Source organism: Pagrus pagrus (genome assembly GCF_965226575.1).
Source record: "Pagrus pagrus genome assembly, chromosome: 3".
NCBI lineage: Eukaryota > Metazoa > Chordata > Actinopteri > Spariformes > Sparidae > Pagrus > Pagrus pagrus.
Genome location: NC_140187.1, coordinates 25,725,812 through 25,744,854, shown reverse-complemented (window position 1 = coordinate 25,744,854; position 19,043 = coordinate 25,725,812). Strand labels below are relative to the sequence as shown.

Here is a 19,043-nt window from a genome sequence, read left to right as displayed (position 1 = left end):
CGACACACACACACACACACACATGCACAAGGAGCCATGCAGTTCACCTGCGTCAACTTGGATAAAGAATGGAACAACTGGCCATCTAGGGCAGGGTGTTTTGAAATAGTTTTTGTACTGGTGTCAATTAGTGCTACGCCGTATAGGAAAGAAAATCATTGTGATTAATTTGACAGATTGCATGTCTGTCTGTCTTGGGAGAGAATTGCACAATTAATGTATGCAGCCCTAGTGTCAATAGGATATCTGAGATAATCAAATCAAATCAGTTTTATTTATATAGCCCACAATCCCATTGTCTCAGTGGGCTTTACAATCTGTACAGTGAACGACATCCTCTGTCCTAAGACCCTGGATTCGAGTGAGGAAAAACTTTGCCTTATTGAGAATAAATAACCTTTGAACAGTGGAAAAACCTCCTCTCCACCGTGTTGACCTGGAAGAGGGCAGGCCACACAAGATAATTAGCAATAAAAAAGAAAACATCGGAGTGAAGAGGCATCACATTTTACAGAAATACAGATATTCCCCTACATTTCATAGCTTTCATTTAATCATTAATTTAAATATTATTTTCAGGGAATTATGTTTTTTTTGTTTTTGTTTGTGAATCTCTTTTTTGATTTGATACAACAAGCCAGACCTCTGAAACAGTTTTTATTGGTGTATGAACAGAAGCAGCCATGGCCTTTGCCAATATAAAATATTGTACATTTTGGCAAATATATGATGTAAATCTAGAAATATCTGATCAAAGTATTAAGTAAAAGAGACCCAGCAAAGCATGGATTCTTACTTTTGCTTCTTCAGTTTTATTTTACTTTTTAGTTTTCAACACTTGCTGCTGTCAGTGCTGCAGACACACTTAGATCGTTACTTAAAAACTACTGTGGGTCGATTCTCAGCCCTATTGCAGCCTAGCTGATGTGAGATTAGCTTAGTGTCTCTTTTGGGTGCAGTAACACAGCAGTCTTTTGATGACATGGCACTATGAAGTGGAATATGTAGATGTGTTCTATTTATTTCATAGTGCACTCTGCTCCAGCAACACATGAAACTTGTTGAAATACACACAGTAGGAAATGAGCTGTTTGTCCCTTACACACGTGGCCACAACATCACTTTGCTGCACAACTGTTCTGTTGTATAGATTTACACACGTATTTATTTCTTAATGTAATGCTCTATTAATTTGATAATGAGTTGTTGGGTTTTGTAAACTGTGGTTGGTTGTAATTACTGTGTAATTGTAGCACTGTACAGTACACTGTGAAACCTTAACAGCCCTATTTGTGCTGCATGGCTCTCTGGCCCTGCTACAGGACGTGCAAATGGCTGTGGCTAATCAGGGTTGAAGTTTTTTTCCTGTTTAATCGTGTCTTTATGCTTAGATGTGGAAGCTTGTGTTTTTTGAGCTTAGTGGCTGTGCCTGCTCTGTTTTTCATCATGCACTCATCCGCGCTAATTTGTTTCACAGCCTCTCATGTTCAGTTTCGCATACATATTTTTGTTTTCTTTGTTTTAATCTATTAATTTTTATTTTATTGGTTAAATTAGGAATGATTGTAGCTACGCACCCACATTAAGCCATGCAAGGAAGAGACTGAAGCTCTAATTTTATTCTTGTTACCCAAATACATTGTGCTTGCATGAACAAAGATGGTTTAACACACATTTGTATGCACCCACACAAGCTTTCGCTTCCATTCCCTGTTCTGCTTCCTTCCCACACACCAAACTGCCCTATACATACTGTGTATATTTTCCACCCTCAGCTTTATATTTTATTCAGTGTCCTCTCCAACTACAGCAGTGGCTCTCTGATAGTGCATCCAGGTTGGTTGTCAGCCAGGAAGGTGCCACTCTTACTGCTGCGTTTGGGCTCCAGCGCCTGGGGTGCTGCTTCCACTGGCCCTGGTTACGATGCAGACAAAGATAAACTGAATAGGAGGAAGAGGATATATATTTTCATGACAGTACCTATACTGGCTCGGTAGGGGAAGAAATGGAGAGACAGAAAACTTGGGAAGTAGGAGCAGACAGCTTAATAAAACCCAGGCCACATTCAAGAGTTGATTTACTTATCTCTCTGGATTTACTGTTTTTTTTTTTCTAGACGCAAAAAAGTCAGATAGAATTTGTTCGTAGTTATGACAAAGTTATTGAAGTTTTTCTCCTGGCAAATGAAATGTGGCACTGCACAAAATTGCATGTTTGGGTTATTGTAAAATCTATTTCGGGACATTTCTATGTTGAAGTGCAGAACAGTGAATGTGCAGAGGGAAAGGCACTTTATACAAATGGAGGATGAAAATGATTTATCATTGCGGATTGTCCACTGCAGTAGAGATAATTGCATGACTGCGGTTTAGAAATATTTTTATTGGTTTCTTCAACCAATATTTCAGGCTCAGTGGCAGAGAACTTACACTTTCCTTTTGCGCTCCATTGCTTTCCAGAAATGGACAAGACACGTGTTAAATAGCTCAGCATCAGGTCTTAATTAGCAGCGGTGCGTTCAACTGAAGTCGACTGTGGCTGTGACCACTTACATCCCGGGTGTTAGTAAATTCCCAGCTAAATTGAAAATATGCGCCAACGCAAATTTTTGCAACTCTTACAGTAATTTGCGGTCGGCTTAATAAATCAGCCTCTCTATTTCCCACAGTGCACTTCAGAACTGCTATATCTTCTCATCTCCATTTGTGCGCCAAGCTGTGGTCAGTGTCCTTGTGTGTATGTGTGTTTCTCACACTTTCCGACTATGGCTGGCTCACCATTTAAGCATGCAAGCGAGCATCTACTGACGCTTAATTTCTTCAGATACACACTGTGTCCTTTCATGCTCTCACGTGCATGTGTACTGCTCACTCTCAGGCCGTGTTAGGTCATACATGAATGTGATGGAGAATAAGAACAAAGAGGGAGATCAGTAATCTCTTTAAGTAATCTGTTGGGCTGAAATGCGAACTGAAACTGGCGAGCTCTGACTCTCAGGGGTGCAAGGGGGGGAGCGGGGTGTAAAGCCAGCCCTGGATGGAGCTCTGTTTCATGGCTTTCCAGTGTAATGAACACAGGGTATGGCTCTGCGCAGGGGATATGGATGGTTGGGGTATCTGAGCTGACCAGGAGCGACTCCAATGGATTTCTGTGTGGTGCTGATATCCCGCTGTGAGTCCTTGGTTCCCTGCATACACAATAGAAAGAACCAGTCAAGCATGGACGCACAGACACAGATGAATGACATGCGTGGGGTAAGCTTGCCCATATGAACACAAAAAGTCTCTCACACACACACATATATATACACCAACCAGTATTCTCCTCTCTGCTACACTCACTTAACCATGAAGTGGTTAAGTTGACAGTTCAATTGCAGCTATGCTATATAGAAAGTCCTCTCACTCCTCTCATGTGCTGAAAAGTGGTCCAACTCTCCTAAAGTGGACACAGATTGATTTGTTCTATTACCGCTGAGGACAAATAGCTTAAAATCTTTCTCCTCCTCAATCAAAACATAAAAAAAAAAATATCCGACATGGACCACTGATTCCCTTTAACTTGAATGACAACTCTTAGGGGAGACTTTATATTGTGGCAGATGGGTGACTCACAACCAGCTAATGGCTCATGGAAAGCAGGATTTGAATCCTGAGGCCCCATACCGAGTGAGCTGTGCAGGGAGTGATCAGAAAGTCCAAAGTTTTTATAATGGGTGCTCCACTGGGACACCGAGAGAATGGCACGCTAACTCCTGCTGTCTTTCCAAAACCAATGACCCAGATCCACTAGTCTCATGCCCAAGCTTTTAATCTTTGTGTTGTGTGTGTGACAGCCTGAGTGCCAAGCTGTAGTTGTGAAAAACAAACTTTTGGACCTTGAAGTTACATAACATATTTTCTAGAAGTTCTGATTAAAATTGTTAAAGATAATTGTCCTTTTAAATTGAGCTGTCACACTTGTGGATATTTACTGTCTCTACAATCAGGTATCCAGTCATTTTGTTTGTTTATAGTTTAAGACAAAACTCATTTATGCCTCAGAAAATGTACCATGCTCTTCAGCGGTAAATAGGGAAAGCACAAGTCAATAAGAATCAATAATTGATGTGTGTAATGCAATGCTAATATGGCACGCTGCAGTCAAGATTCAGTAGCACCTCTATTTCCGTGCCTTCTAAGACGTGGCCTAAAAGAGGTATGAAAAATTGATATACATTTTTTTTTAGTAGTAACACAACACTCAGCCTGTTAGAAATACTGTTTATAAAAGCCTGATTCAAAAAAAGTTGAGATGCTGTGAAAAGCAAATAAAACAGAATGTGATAATTTTCTAATCCTTTTTGAATTGAAAACAGCACAAATGCAATATATATAGTGTTTTACCTCATTAAAATTGATCATTAATATATGCTTATTCTGAATAGGGATACAAATTCTAAGCAATTTTTCAATGATAGTTTGCTGCCATGACAATCGATTATCAGTTAATCACTAATAATACTTTTCCATTAGAAAACTGTCTAAACCACTAACTTGATCTATATTTGATGCAAAATCAGAGTATGTAGTATAACACAAAATAATGACTTCATTTTAACCGTGCAGCTTCTGTCTGTTGCTATTCAACAACTTGCCCAAAAAAATCCAATAATATTGAGGCTACTAAATGGCTAAAATGTAATAATAAAAGTTTGTAAAAAATGTCTTTTAATATGTTTTAAACAACAAATGTATTTTTATTTTGATATATTTAGTTCTTTTTATTGTTTTTTTGCCCATCTGTGATTGTTGTTTTACACAATTTTAATTGGTTAAATTTTTAATGGCAATTAATGGATAAATGATTAATCATCAACATCTCTAATTCTGAATTTGATCTCAGCAACATGTCTCAAACAAGTTGGAATAGGGGCAACAAAAGACTGGGAAAGTTGAGGAATAAAACCTTTGTTGGTGAACACAGTTTGCATGCAAATTATTTCACTATTTACTTTTTTTTTTTAATCAGGGTTGTACAACCAAATATATTTTATTAGCGTATTTAATGTCTTGTTCAGGCTCTTGAAACAACCAAGGACCTGAGTAAAAGAGTACCTCAGCTCACAAGCTACTGAGCTGAGGTGCTAGTAACAAAGTACCCCTTAGTGTAAGGTGCATAAGGCCATCAGATGGTCAAATAAAAGATCTAGTAAAAGTTTGAGTTAAGACACATCATCAATCCTTCTCCATGAGAAAACACATGTAAAGCCCTCTGTGGAACAATACACACATCTCGTTGCATGCCTCGAGGTGTACAAGACTATAAAAGTGGTTGGGAAATGGAGCAAGAGCTTCTTCCAGTAAATTACCTGAAAGAGCTTTGTGACTCTCCATGCATCACTAGTTCTTCCCAACGCTATTCAAATCCAAACCTCATTCTTGAAAAACATATGGGTTATATACAGACCCGGGAGAGGTCTTCTTCTCTGGAAGATCCCCTTCAGCATTATCTATATGTTATTGATAATGGTCTATAGCTTTAGTCAATGCAAGGCTAAATTGCTTTTCCTTTTGCGTCGATGTGAGCGCACTCATATATACACAGATATACATGTGTGTATGCAGGTTTTTCACAAAGACCTGCTTGCTATCTACCAGTTCTGAGATATCAGAGCAAGTCCAGTAATGAATATAGATTCCTTCTTCGCCTTCCAAGCAAACATGCCAGGCCATGCACATGCGCCCAGATATATACACACACACAGACACACACACACATATACAAATACCTGTGCCCTGCTGCAGCCAAAGAGAATGTGATTATGCAGTCCACTTTGTGTGTCGCCACCCGCTTGACAGATGCATCTGTTGAGCAAATCTTGATGGATTTTCAGTCTGAATTCTAAATCAAAACCACATTTTGCCTCCCCTTCCTTGCTGCGAGAGCCCTTCATGTCTGCCGTGCCTGCTGCCTCACCCAGCAATCATTCATTGACAAAGCGGCGATGGAAGAAAACATTGCCTTGGATTCTTATCTCCACCGCATGTTGAGCCTGTGTGATGGATGGGAGCAACACATACTTGTGTATATGAACACCTCATATCAGATGAGACGCAACGTTTTGCTCTTCTTTACTATTGTCATCGTCCTGACACACCTTTTGACAAATTGTGTTGCAATTACATTTTCTTTATCTTCCTGTTTTTGTTCACTCCGTCTTGTTTTCAATTTCCTCAATTTCTCTCACTCCTCGTTCACCTCAGTCTACCTCTGCTACGCTCTTTCACTTCTTTGTGCTTAGCACAGCCTCACTGCCAGAATGACAATTATAAGAGGTTGGAAGCATTTTAATTTATTTCACTCGGTTATGAATATTCAGTGTAAACAGAGCCGTTTTTATGCATGGCTGTCAAATCTCATGTGAGCTTATTAGAGGGATAGTTCACCTGATATGTTGGCTCACTGAATAATAGTGAGCTACCTTGACATTACCTCGCTGATGAGGCAGGTGTGTGTGTGTGCAGGCGTGCAGATCGGTAATGCTTGTCCGCTTTGTGATGGCGTATCAGGAGAGGGAAAGAAAGAGATCTATAGGTACCACTTATCCTAGAAATGCATCTCCATTATTTTCAATCTGCCACGCATTGCCGTTTTAAGTCGACATGCTTGAAAGAACTCAGAATGTACCTGTAGTTGGCTGAGGTAAACATCAGTTCCTACACTGAAAACATAAACATTTTGTTGGCCATGCTTTGTACAGTGGTTTATTTATTTATTTATTTTTATAAAAAAAGGAGAGAGAGGCTCTTCTTTGGCTACTGGGGATCTTCTAGCGCTCTGAAGTCAAGTCAATGAGGCTCACACTGTGCCTCAGATGATGTGTAACTAAAAGTAGCTCAAGGCCAAGGACACTGTTGTTGTGTGTATCTTAAAGTGATTGTTTTCAGTCTGCTTATTTAGTTGTCTACTCTCTGTGGCAGCTTAGAGCCCCTCTATGCCTCTGGCCTGTGATCTGCAAATCTTTTCACACAATACTGGCTTAAAGTGTATTACGCCATTTTTCTGCTGTGACTGTTCCTGCCTGTCCTCTCAGGGAGACCTAAGCTTGTTGGGTTAGTCGCAGATGCAGCTCATGATTTAAAGGTAGAGTAAATGCCCATTTGGATGATTTATTGATTAAAATATCTTGCATATAAGGTCAGCTGATCAGCCAGCTTTGGAGACAATCAGAGAATCTAGCAGCCTCATAGCATGTGTATGATATTATCAGTGCAAATCTATTTCACATAAAGTAGTACTATGTGCTGCTTGAAGTGCAAAACCGCTAAGGAGTAGAAGAATGTACCAGCAAACTACCAGCAAATGGATGAGAATTTTGACTTTTCCACTCATAGTGGTTTAGGTTTCCAGTTGTGCACTGAAGTACAGAGGAGACTCCCTGCACAGCAGCTTCTGCTGGATGGACTCCGAGACACATCCGCTGCGTTTCCCCATCACTAACAGTCTGGAGAGATGTGGAATATACCAGACACTGAGCCAAGGGCATCTTGGAAGGACCCAGTGGTGTGGAGGGCCAGGGCAGCTGTAACTGTGACGGCAACTGTGCGAAGAGACAGGACGTTCCCCGCCATAAAATCCTGATCCTTGATGCATTAAATGAACATTGAAGGAAAAATATCCTAAATACCAATCTGGATGTTTGTTTCACTGTGTAAAATGTTCAGTTGTCTGTTTTGGTAATACATCCGAGTGGTTTATCTGTAAGAATGTGAGATAAAATGCTAAACTCACAGATATAATTTATGCCGTAACACACACGCTCACACTTGGTGTGCCGCCACATATTTCTTTTGCTGGTGATATCGACTGCAGAGAAGCATTTACACCTCCGACTGGGCCTGGCGCTGGTGTATGAGATCATCTAGAGAGTACCATATGCTTCTTCGCTAACCCAACACACTGCCTAGCCTGTACCATCTGTCATAGAAATGCTCCTCCCCACCATGGGCATCACAACAAGCCATTGCGAGGACTTCCTTAACCATGCGTGACGTTTGCATTTTACGTGAGTCATCCCGTGTGCTCCCCTCTCGCATGACCTCATCTCCTGACTGGCCTGTGTGCCAGTGGAGTTGCTGTGCGATGCTTTCTCAGTTTTTTTATTCACAAGCTGTGCTGAATGGATAATAAACCTGAGAAGTTATGTGTGAGTATTTTAGATTCAGTAGAAAAATCAAGGATAAAAAGATTTTAGATTAGGCTTTTTGCCACCTTTTTAAAAGAAGCAACTGCCTTACAGTTACATTACCACAGCTGCATAGATGAAGCACCTGTTTGATTGCTTTGGTAGCAGAGATCACAGCGATTGAAAAGATGTCAACTCTACTACACAGTTCAATATTAATCTATGACGGTTGCGTTGAAATTAATTAGAATTAATTGTGTGCTAGTTCTTATTCATTTAAACTTGATTAAAAAGTAACGGAAATGTGTTCATAGTCATTGACTTGAAAGATGGTACTACTAGATATGACAGCTACGAGTGAGCATGGCAAAACTCTCCGAAGTTAAAAGTATTAGTATTATTTGTAAAGTAAGAAATGCCTCTATACTTGTGTTTCTCCTTTCTTTGGTGTAAGATGTTGAATGAATGAATGAATGAATGAATGAATGCAAATTGATTTCATGAGAAAAAGAAAACAAAAGAAAACAAGAAGTTAGATTAGTTAGACAAATGAGCATAATACAATGAAAAACATGTTACAAAGTATATTCCATTACAAATGCCCGAAAAGGAGTAGGAAGAAGTATACACTCATTCAATCCTACCTCCCCTACACAACTCAGTAATGAATCATAATCAATTTACTTCCTTTCCTGAACCTGTGTACCTTCGTACGCTCCCATCTAACTATATACAATTCGATATAAAATATGTACTATTGATATATCACATATTATTTATAAAGATATTTACATACACACGTTCAGTGTAGAAGGACTTCACAAATCACACCGAGTTTGTGAAGTCTCGTCGTGGGCGCTGAGTAGTGATGTGCTACTGTGGCACATTAGCATCACTCATGCTTCGCTTCCTCTTTTATGTCATGGTGTCCCAACACTTGCTCAGTGATAAAGCCATTATCTGAATAATACTGGCCCTAAATTGCATGTTTTATTAAGGCTATTTCATGCTTCATTGAGCAGTGAATTTGTAAGAAGCATTGAAGTGACTTTTCTCTTTTTCCAAATGCTTTCCCTCTGCATGCCTTTTCTTCGTATGCACTCCCGTTCGGTTCCAATTTCTGCCTACCTGGATTTGGATAACAGTGTTGCATGAGCCCTGAAAGGTCCTTTATCATCAAATTCTATTATGCCTGGCTCTCAGTGCGTAATGCCAGCCCTGTGTCATCATTGATTAAGAAAATGTTTGGACAAACCTAACATTTGTTGAATGTGAAAAGGAGCTGTACTATGCACCTCATGGACACATGGGACCCGCTTCTGTTTCAGCTGGGGACAGACAAATACATGTAACTGTCAAACATGGTTAAAACATGGATCATGGCCAGACCTCTCCTCGCTGCGAATCCCCTCCTTTCTCATTCATAGTCCCCACTAGAGCCGCCTCGTGCTCTTCAACACTTCAAGCGCCTTTTAAGACCACTTTCATCTTCCCCCTTCAGAAAATGAAGCAGAGTCTCTGGTGAAAAGAGCTGACAGTAGCAGTTAGTGCTGAGAGTTGGCTCGACCACGGCCCTTTCACTTCTGTCTTTGTCTGAAGTAGTGAGGGGAAAAGATGACCCTCTTAGAGCTTTGTGCGTTCGAGTGTGTGTTTGTACACCACCTGGAACCCATGTTGCGTCCTCTTCTCGTTGGTCTACTGGACGGAGGCCACTGAGGCAGCTGCTCACCTATTGAGGGAACTGATTTCTAGAATGGGTTCTTGAACTTCAAAAGGATACGCAACCTCAGTATTAAAGGATGTTGAGCTTGTATTGTTGCCATCTTTATGCGCTTACGGCCAGCCTTTCCATTTCCATCAGTTACCATCCTGACCTCCTGTATGTTCAATGTGAACATGACAGGAGCCTGGCTGTGATAGTGGAGAAAGGTGGTCTGTTTAATGATGTACGTCAAAGCTTGTGACTGCAACATGAGACCCAAGAGTATATATGTTATGGAGTCATCCAACTATGCAAGACAAGATAAGTTAATTAGCTCTTTTAATAGTAAAGTTACTTCTAACATTCCCAGTCATAGTGTCAGCAGAGATGTGAAGGTGGTTGCCAGTTAGATGACCTTAGAAGCAAAGTGTACTTACAAACAGAGAAAACTCAGATACCGCTGAGTAGCTCACATGCCATTAAGCTACTAGTACGGAGCTTGACGCATCGTATATACAGTTAAGTGGATTAAGAGTGAATTAAGAGCGCTACCATGGATTCAGGAGTTTGTATTTTTACCTGACCACTCAGCTAAAGAATTTCAAAGCAATGGCTTGCCAGCCAATTTCTTCTTTAATATTATCTTAATAATGCTAGAACCAGGGGCCAAGGAGGTCAGGATACTGTTATAGCTCAACAATATGATTCCCCACTCATTGTGAGAGCTCTGAGATGACAGAAAATGTGCTTTCACTTCACAGAGATAACAGCAGTCATTATCTACCAGTTGAGTGGTTGAGGTAAAAACTCAAGTTCTTTGACCACCATTGACACTGAAAAATCTGACGGCGGTGTTGGCGCTGTGTGTTGATATGTGTGGACTTGGATGGAAAATATTAGAGGTGTTTGTGTTTATGCATGCTGCTTCTGTGTTTACAGAGCCACATAAACAACCTCAAACTGACGCCCTGCACATTTCAATCTCCTGGAGAGGCTTGTGTTTGGATGTCTCGGTCTTTTTGCTTCCACTTCCACTGAAATAACTTCTGTTTTACACTATTGACATTCAGCTAGTTTTTGTTTGGACACTTTGTACTCAGTACATGCTGTACTCTGCGCTCTGTCTTTGTCTTTGTGCTGTGCAAATGTGCAGTTTACAGAAGAATAAAGTTAGATAATCATTGGAGAATCTCGTCGCTGTTTCCTGCTCTTTAGCATGGAATATTTTGGTATCATACTACTTACTTGCAGTACTTATGAGATTAATCTGGTCTGTGCGCACCAATACAAGAAAATTACTGACAAATTTGCAGCCATTAGCCAGACTGCTGCTGTTTACGTGGCCAGAGTTAAATATTATGTTAATAACCTCTACGCTAATGTGTTGAGGTTCATTTACATAGCTATTAACTGGTAATGTCAAGTCAAAACAACATTGCTCTTTCTTCTATGTATAACCCACACATTCTGACCTTTCTTTCCTCTCCTCGTACTTTAGTCCCTCTTTTTTTTTATCCCTCTCATCTCTTACCTCTTTTCCACTCCCTCCGATTTGTTCACTCACTTCCACTCTCACCTCAATCTGTTGTTGCTCTACTTATCCACTGTGTCGCTTTCTCTGTCTTTGTCTGTAGTGCTTAACACCCCGCAATTTATGCCCCACCCTTCTGTAAAATAACCGTAGTACCACAGCAGTACCTCTGTGTCCTCGTTTGCCACTTCACTCACATTGTAGAGGAAATAAAGGAGTGCGGGGAGTAAGCCGGAGTGAGCTGCAGGTGTCTTTACCTCACAACCCCCCGCTACCTGCAGGGCTCCTGCTGATGGACGGAACAGCTTATGCCCCTTCACAGGGCTCGCCTGTCACACAGGAAGACAGATGTTGGTCTGCCGTTTTCCTGCCTTCACAACCTGCCAAGAGAACACACACCCGATGAGAAGAGAGAAGATGGGGAGGGGCTGCTTTGAAACAGGAGGTTATTGACATGGGCGCAGCAGCCTGCTGACATACACTGCAATGGCTTCATTCAGATCACATAGTAGGTAGGGCTGTGTGTTATTTGTATGCTATATTGCAATACACAGTATATATTTTGACTTTTTTCAAAATCTTCTCACAGGAACGTCTGGATCTGGCTACAAAATCAAACATCAAAATAGTTTTGACTAAATACCTCTATTAAGCTACAATATTGAAGGAATGACTGTTTGGGGGAAACAAATGTAAACACAATGACATTTTCGATAAATAATCATCAGCGAAGTGGTTATAGTGACTAGGTGGGTAAGGCAAGTATTAAGACAGGTCTGGTAACAACCTGGTAAATTCAGAAATGACACCACTTTATTGTGATGCAGCATTTAAAACCCGGAAAATATCACAGTATAATGACATCCAAAATTTAAGCCAATACTATAGTCTTATGTCACAATAACACTTTCACTGAGCCCATATTTTTGGCTATATGATAACTGCAAACATAAAAATGTTAAGAAGTCGCACTCAAGCACACAGACAGTACAAGTGCTCAGACACACATGCCCAGATACAAATTACGCTGGCCTCTCCAAGGACCTGTTGTTGTCATCCTGTGCATTAGCTGGCTCTTAGGTCTCTCGTTTGCTAAGAAAAAGCCATGCATCTGAAATTGTCTTAACAGCTGTAAATAGGCTTTGCTGGGTAAAGCGGCCTGTCTCTCAAAGAGCTGATTTCTGTAAGCAGCTTAGTGTTTCCACCTCCTCATTACGCACCCTAACCTATTCATGTTGTGGCTGAGACATGGAATTATTTCTCACACATCCCCTCTATCGTATTAGGATGATACTAATGTGCCAGTAGAAGTGAACATGTCAGGGTACTTTGCGTACATGCAGGCGACCTAGTCGTGTTGCCATTAGTCAGAGTTGAGAGTTAAGACAGGTTCAGTAATGGGAAATGTACTAGTGGAGTAAAATGCACAAACATTGTTTTGTTTTTTGTATGGATCTCTAACCATTAGCTACGCTTCATTACTCCTATAGTGGAAGTGGCATTTGCAAGTAGTCCTCGTGCCCACTAGCATGTCAACAGCAGCAGATGTTGGAAGCTGTTAGAATACTTGTATCTGCTATTGTTCATGCTGAACTGATGAAGAATATTCAGTCAATAATGGGAAGTGAGCAGCTCATGTTTGTGTAGATCCTCAGTCACTTGTTTAAAATATTCGTATGGAGGTTTTTACTGGAACACTGCAACCCAGGGGTAGTGTTGTTCTAGTTAACCGTCTCATGATGTGGCTTGATACCAGCAAATGTCTTTGCAGAGGCTTTATTTTCACACAAATGATTCTCCCTATGGATATATAGATAAACACCACCCGTCGTTCCACAACACCGTTATCATCCTCCGCTTGTATGGCAATGAAAAACTTTTAGCCAAGGGGTTTGAACCGCACCTCTCTGTCACTGAGAGGAGACCAAGGCCAGCTCAGGATGTCATTAGAAGTGCTCTCTGCGTCTGAAAGCCAGGTGGACTTGTCCTCTAATGAGGACTCGGCCGTCATGGAAGCAGTAACTGGAGGATGTGTCACACAGAGGTGTCACCGTCGGTCCGGGACGCTGATATTCTCCTCCACTGAGTAGCACTGAGATGGCATCATTAGAGGCAGAGATGGACACAGGGACGGTGGGCTAAACCAGACAAGATAGAGAGATGATAATGATATATTTAGGTGTAGAGAACAAAAAAAGCCAAATTGTTGTTAGCTTTGACTTTTTGTTTCTAATTCTCCTTGCTTGTCCCTTGTTATACAATTCCCAACACTTGGTCTTGCGGAGATGCCAGCAGCAAGAGGACATTGTAGAGTAGGGTTAGGATTTATCAATGTTTGTTGACTTTTCAAACTCAACTGAACAGGAAAACATTTAACTTTAAGAATACCAAGGCCATTATATGTCAAGGTAGATGAAAAACTAAAGGTTTTATTTTCATATCTTTCCTTTTGGTTCACCTGCCATCACTGCTTGAATGGAGAGCAATTTTCTGTCTGACCTTTTTGCAGTCTGGCAGAATTGGAAATGGTAAAAGTTTACGGAAAGCTGAACTTGTCCAAGATAATGCCAGCGTTACCGCTATGGTTTAAGGAAACCATCACACAAACAGTCCAAACATTGAACTCCACCTGTTCCATTTACTGGTCCTGCAGGTTTCAAAGTGGAATTAAAGCACAATGTGTTGGCAAGGCTATTGTGCAGAACATTGTGCTGAAATAAGTGTCGGCTACACTTGACCTTTTTTTTGACAAATGCAGGGAGCAAGAGCATGCACACATTCAGCTTCCTGCTCATGCAATTAGTAAAGCTTATCGGATAGTTGAAGTCTTTGATCCCCTGCATGGCCGAAGGTACTTTGCTATATTAGGTTATGAGTTCATTGTTCCTAATATCAATGAGCCATTGATGTGACACAGCAAGGAGCCCTGTGGCGAAGTGAAAGTGAAAGCTAGAGCTGCTCCAATAGCTTTCTGTAGCTATCAATATGCCGTTGACAACATAATTGAAGTTATTTAAAGACATGCCATGTGCCTCTAGATGGAAGCAAATGGAAGCACAGATTGTTGTTCTTTCTACTTATAGCACTGGAATACCCCTGAATCATTAATTATACTTCAGCTGCTTGGAATTAATTCCATAAATATACTTGGAAAAGACTAATTATGTCTACATTAATGGTTTTAAAGGTCTTGGTAGACTGACGTTTCAGACCTTTATTTTTTAAGACTAAATTCTGCCTGTTTGGCAGCAGTCTACACTCTCCTGTGTCCCATCACACCCAGGAGCTGTTTTGTCATGACGTGCACAGATGCTGAAGGTTCAGGGGTCTTTCGTTTCTCAAGTGTTAATGGCATTTATCCATAGGAAGGCTCTGGCTCTCTGTGGCGTTTGATTGTAGCTGTGCGCACTTGTGTTTGTTTTCTCCTCTCTCCCAAGAGTTTGATTAGTCTCCTCCATTTAGCTGCCACATTACTTTCATTACAGCACACATGCACGCTGGGGAGGGCAGTCGTGATCTTTCTCTCCCTCCATGCAGATGGTAGCCACATCTTACTCTCTCTGGATTGGCGCTCAGCCTGCATCTGTCCCTTACCAGCCAGCATCCCCCTCATGGTGTAGCCTCGAAGGTTTAATTAAATATCAGACCAAAGCTAATGCTGCTGCTGGCCACCCATGGGCTACATAGAAACGGAGTAGGGGGGAGAAGAGGACAGGCCTTTTTTAAAAGTACACAGAAAGAAAGAGGGTGAACGAGACACTGATTGTAGAAGTAACATCGTCTTTTCAAGCTGCTGTCACTGGCAAGCAGACTGGGAGTTGATTTGCACTCATTACTGGGAAATGAGTAAGGCCTGAGGATGATGACCACATTACTCCGATCGCATGTGATGTGATTGGAGATGTTGTGCTATGTTAATGTCCTCCCCCGTGTCCCCAAGATAAAGAAAAGAAATGGAGATGAAAATCTTTCTCTGCATCTTTACAGTGGGCCATGCATGAAACGAATGTAAGCTGAGAACTGATTATGCAATCCTGCCCCCAAGAAAAGGGTTTTTTCATTGAACTAATAACCAAACCACTTTCTGCACAGCATATTTCTAATTATTGTTGCTGCAAGAAGTTAAAAAAAAAAAGAAAAGATTTTTTATGTATCGAGCAATCTTGAAACCCATCGGCTACCTTCTGAGACGACTTAACCTCTGGGGACACCGCCTGTGTTTCAGGGTTTCGAGAGTAGCCAGCAGATATCCAGATAACGGATTTCCTGGTCAAGAGTTACTCTTCCGAGTGCCCAACATTGTTTACAGTCTGCTAGCAAATTAAGACAAGAGAATGGAGTTGAGAGATGGATAATATCTGTAAACAGATATCAATGCAGATAATTTTTTAAGAAAGCTAATCAAAAGTTAAATCTCCTTCAGACAATAGCCGATGGGTTCAGCTAATGTGTTCCACCGCTTTTGCTCCCCACATGGACTGTTTACCTGCATGCAACCAAAGACCACTCAAACATGATTGGTTAACGCTACTTAGACAGCCAAAGGACAACAAATGGAAACCTGAATGCCTCCGATACCAATATCTTGTCCCTTGCCCACAGATTCTGCATTCGTTTGCAGATCTGTTTATAGTGATTTTGTATGTAGTGCATGTACATTCTGCAAACTCACAATGATGAAACAAATATTAAATGGTAGTATCTTGGACAGAATGTACAATATTTTGCTGTCTGATAGAACATACTCAGAATGCAATATGTGTCACCCTTCATTAGCGTGACCTCTACGTTTACAGATTTAAAACTGCATTTTTACAATGTTTGAACACTTTAAACTGAGACAATCCACCGGTGCTCGCTGGTGTCTTTTCTGATTAATTTCAGACACGTGCCCTTCCCTCCCCCTCATTCATCGCCGTATCTTCGTTGAACATAAGAGCGTGACTTATCTCTGATTTTACATACTACTACTCCTTTTCCGTCCACTCCACATTCTGCTCCGCACTCATTAGGGACCAACCTTTGTCTGAGTGTTAGAGGCCATCTCATGTCTGTCATACTACCAGATAATGGCCGCCCTGCTCTTTACCATGCACCATGTTCACTGTGATCTTTGAGGACATCATTATCCTCTCAATGTGTTTCCACAGGGAGTGGTGTTTCAGTGTTAACCAGAGAATATTGTATGATTCCACAGAAATTCTTTTTTTCTGTGAAAATGGCACATTTTATAGTCTTTGAGACGGGAATGCACTTCATCACATTATATCTTCCTCATTTTATAAAGTTTCCTCTCATTATCAGCACATTGCGCTTTCAGTGCCCGTTCATAATGCTGATATTGCTACAATATCTTGTTGTGTGCTGCATAATAAGCAGGTTTGCCATCAATTACTAGTGCAGCAGGAATGAACACCTGCCTTGTTTTCACCCCATTACCTTCCCTGGCACATTACATGCCTTTTAATATATTTAATATATCTTCGCTTTAAAACCATAGCTTGCTTTTTTAAGGTCTCCATCAATGTGTCAATACTCTTACCTTTCTCCACACCTCAAACAATGCAATCTCCCCATTGGGCTACATCTTTGTTCTTCCACTTGTTTCTTTTTTTTCCATCTTTAAAGCAAAAGTCATTTCCGCTGTGCCGTCCCTCTCCGCTACACATGCCCGCAGGACACACTATTTCATCTTGCTTTGAACTCTTTTAAATTTTGCGCAGTAGCAGTTTTTTATTAACATATTTATTCATTTATGACTCCTCTCAGAGCCCTTTGCATATGAGCACACCTTTTATTCTCTCATTCTCTCTCTCTCCCCTCTCAGCTTCCGACTGTCCACAGAGAGCGGGTCTTACTAATGCAGTGTTAGTTTAATCCCTGCCACCCTGTCAGAGGCTATTTTCTCTGGGTCCATTACAGCAGCAGTGAGCACAGCCACAGTTTTTTGGCTCTCTCCGGCACACCAGCACCTGTCTGGACGTTCTCCTGCCTGCTCGTAGAATTTCGTCAAGGGAGGAGCTTGTCTTCTGCCCTCAAGGTCAAGGTGTCTTTCTAGCCATCGCACGGCGGATCATCCCCTTCCACTCTCCCTACCACCCGCTTCCCACCCTGATGGCAGCCACCTGTCAATGGCTGAACTCCCCCACCTAGATAATAATAACCTAGCCAGAGACCATCTTAAATCAAGTGTCCTCGCCCCATTTGAATAGAGGGAGATTCTGGGCAGAACGCTCGATAGACAGCTGAGGGGCCTCCTCCTGATGTGCGAGTTCTTGCAAGGTGGCAGTGACAGCAAAGGGGAAGCAGGGTGGTTATATAATTGGAGCAAGGTCATGTGAAAGTTTCCAACAGTTGTGCAGTTGTTTATTTCCCTTCTTGCACTGAGACTATAACTGGATGCCAGTTGTGAGGAAACACATCAGTGAAACAGGTCAAATGGATCGTGTATGTGGATAGTATTTTTAGCCATGCTAGTAGCTGCATTGTTCTAGAGATAGCAATTTTCGATCTGTCGGTTTGGTTCTCCACTTTGGTCCACACTGAAATATTTTTTACAACTATTGGATAGATTACCATGAAATTTTGCATCGACATTCATGTTCCAGAGAAGATCTTTTGACTTTTCCTCTTGTTGCCACCATGAGGTTGAAATATCTGAATTTTAGTGAAACATCCTGACAACTATTAAATGGATCGCCGTGGAATTTTGTTATTTGTGGTGTGTCCCTGACTTATCATCTAGCACCACTAACATGTTAAAGTTGGTGCTTATCCAGTGAAATATCTCTACATCTACTGATGGATGGACTAAAACAAATTTAGTGCAGACATTGATGGTTCCCCAACAAAGTATCCTAATGATTTTGTTGATACTCTGACTTTTTTCTAGAGCCACCATGTGGTTCATATTTATTGTTTTGAGTTAAATGTCCCAACAATAATTTAATAGATTGATACAAGCATAACTAATGACATTCAGGGCAGGTGCCAAGTCCTGGTGGAAAAGAAAATCTGCATCTTCATACTGTACGGAGACGCTGATTTCCCTTTCCAGCAGGACTAGTAACTGGTTTGCTGACCATGGTATTACTGTGCTTGATTGGCCCGCCAACTCGCCTGATCTGTACCCCATGAACAATCTAAAGGGTATTTGTCAAGAGGAAGATGACAGACAGCAGACCCAACAATACAGACGAGCTGAAGGCTGCCATCAAAGCAACCTGGGCTTTCTTGCAAAAGGAGCGTCTGACTAAGTATTGAGTGCATAAATTAACATATTTCGTAGAAGGTCCACATTTCTGTATTATAAATCCTTTTTTTGATTGGCCTTATGTTGTGTTTTTTTAAATTAAATTACAGAAAAAAATAACTTTCCCATGATATTCTGATTCTTTTAGATGGACCTGTACATGTTCTATACAAGTGTTTGTAAACTTTTGACCACGACTGTGCTAACCAAGGAGCCGCCATCATTTTTTCAAACAGTTTCTTCTGCGCTGGTCGTTCCATCTAAACCATCCCTGTAGCTGGCAGTAGATCCATAGGATGCTTATTAGTTGAACCACTGTGGTTCAGACACAAGCGCAGAGCTTGAGGCCTTGCAAGATGGATTTGCAGGATCACATGATCACGTGATCTTG

General features: G+C 41.1%; 1 protein-coding gene across 1 annotated transcript in view; it reads left to right on the top strand.

Annotated features, from left to right (window-relative positions):
- Positions 1-19,043, top strand: part of suclg2 (succinate-CoA ligase GDP-forming subunit beta) — a 100,776-nt gene that overhangs the window by 21,822 nt on the left and 59,911 nt on the right. The gene's annotated exons all lie outside the window — the stretch shown is intronic.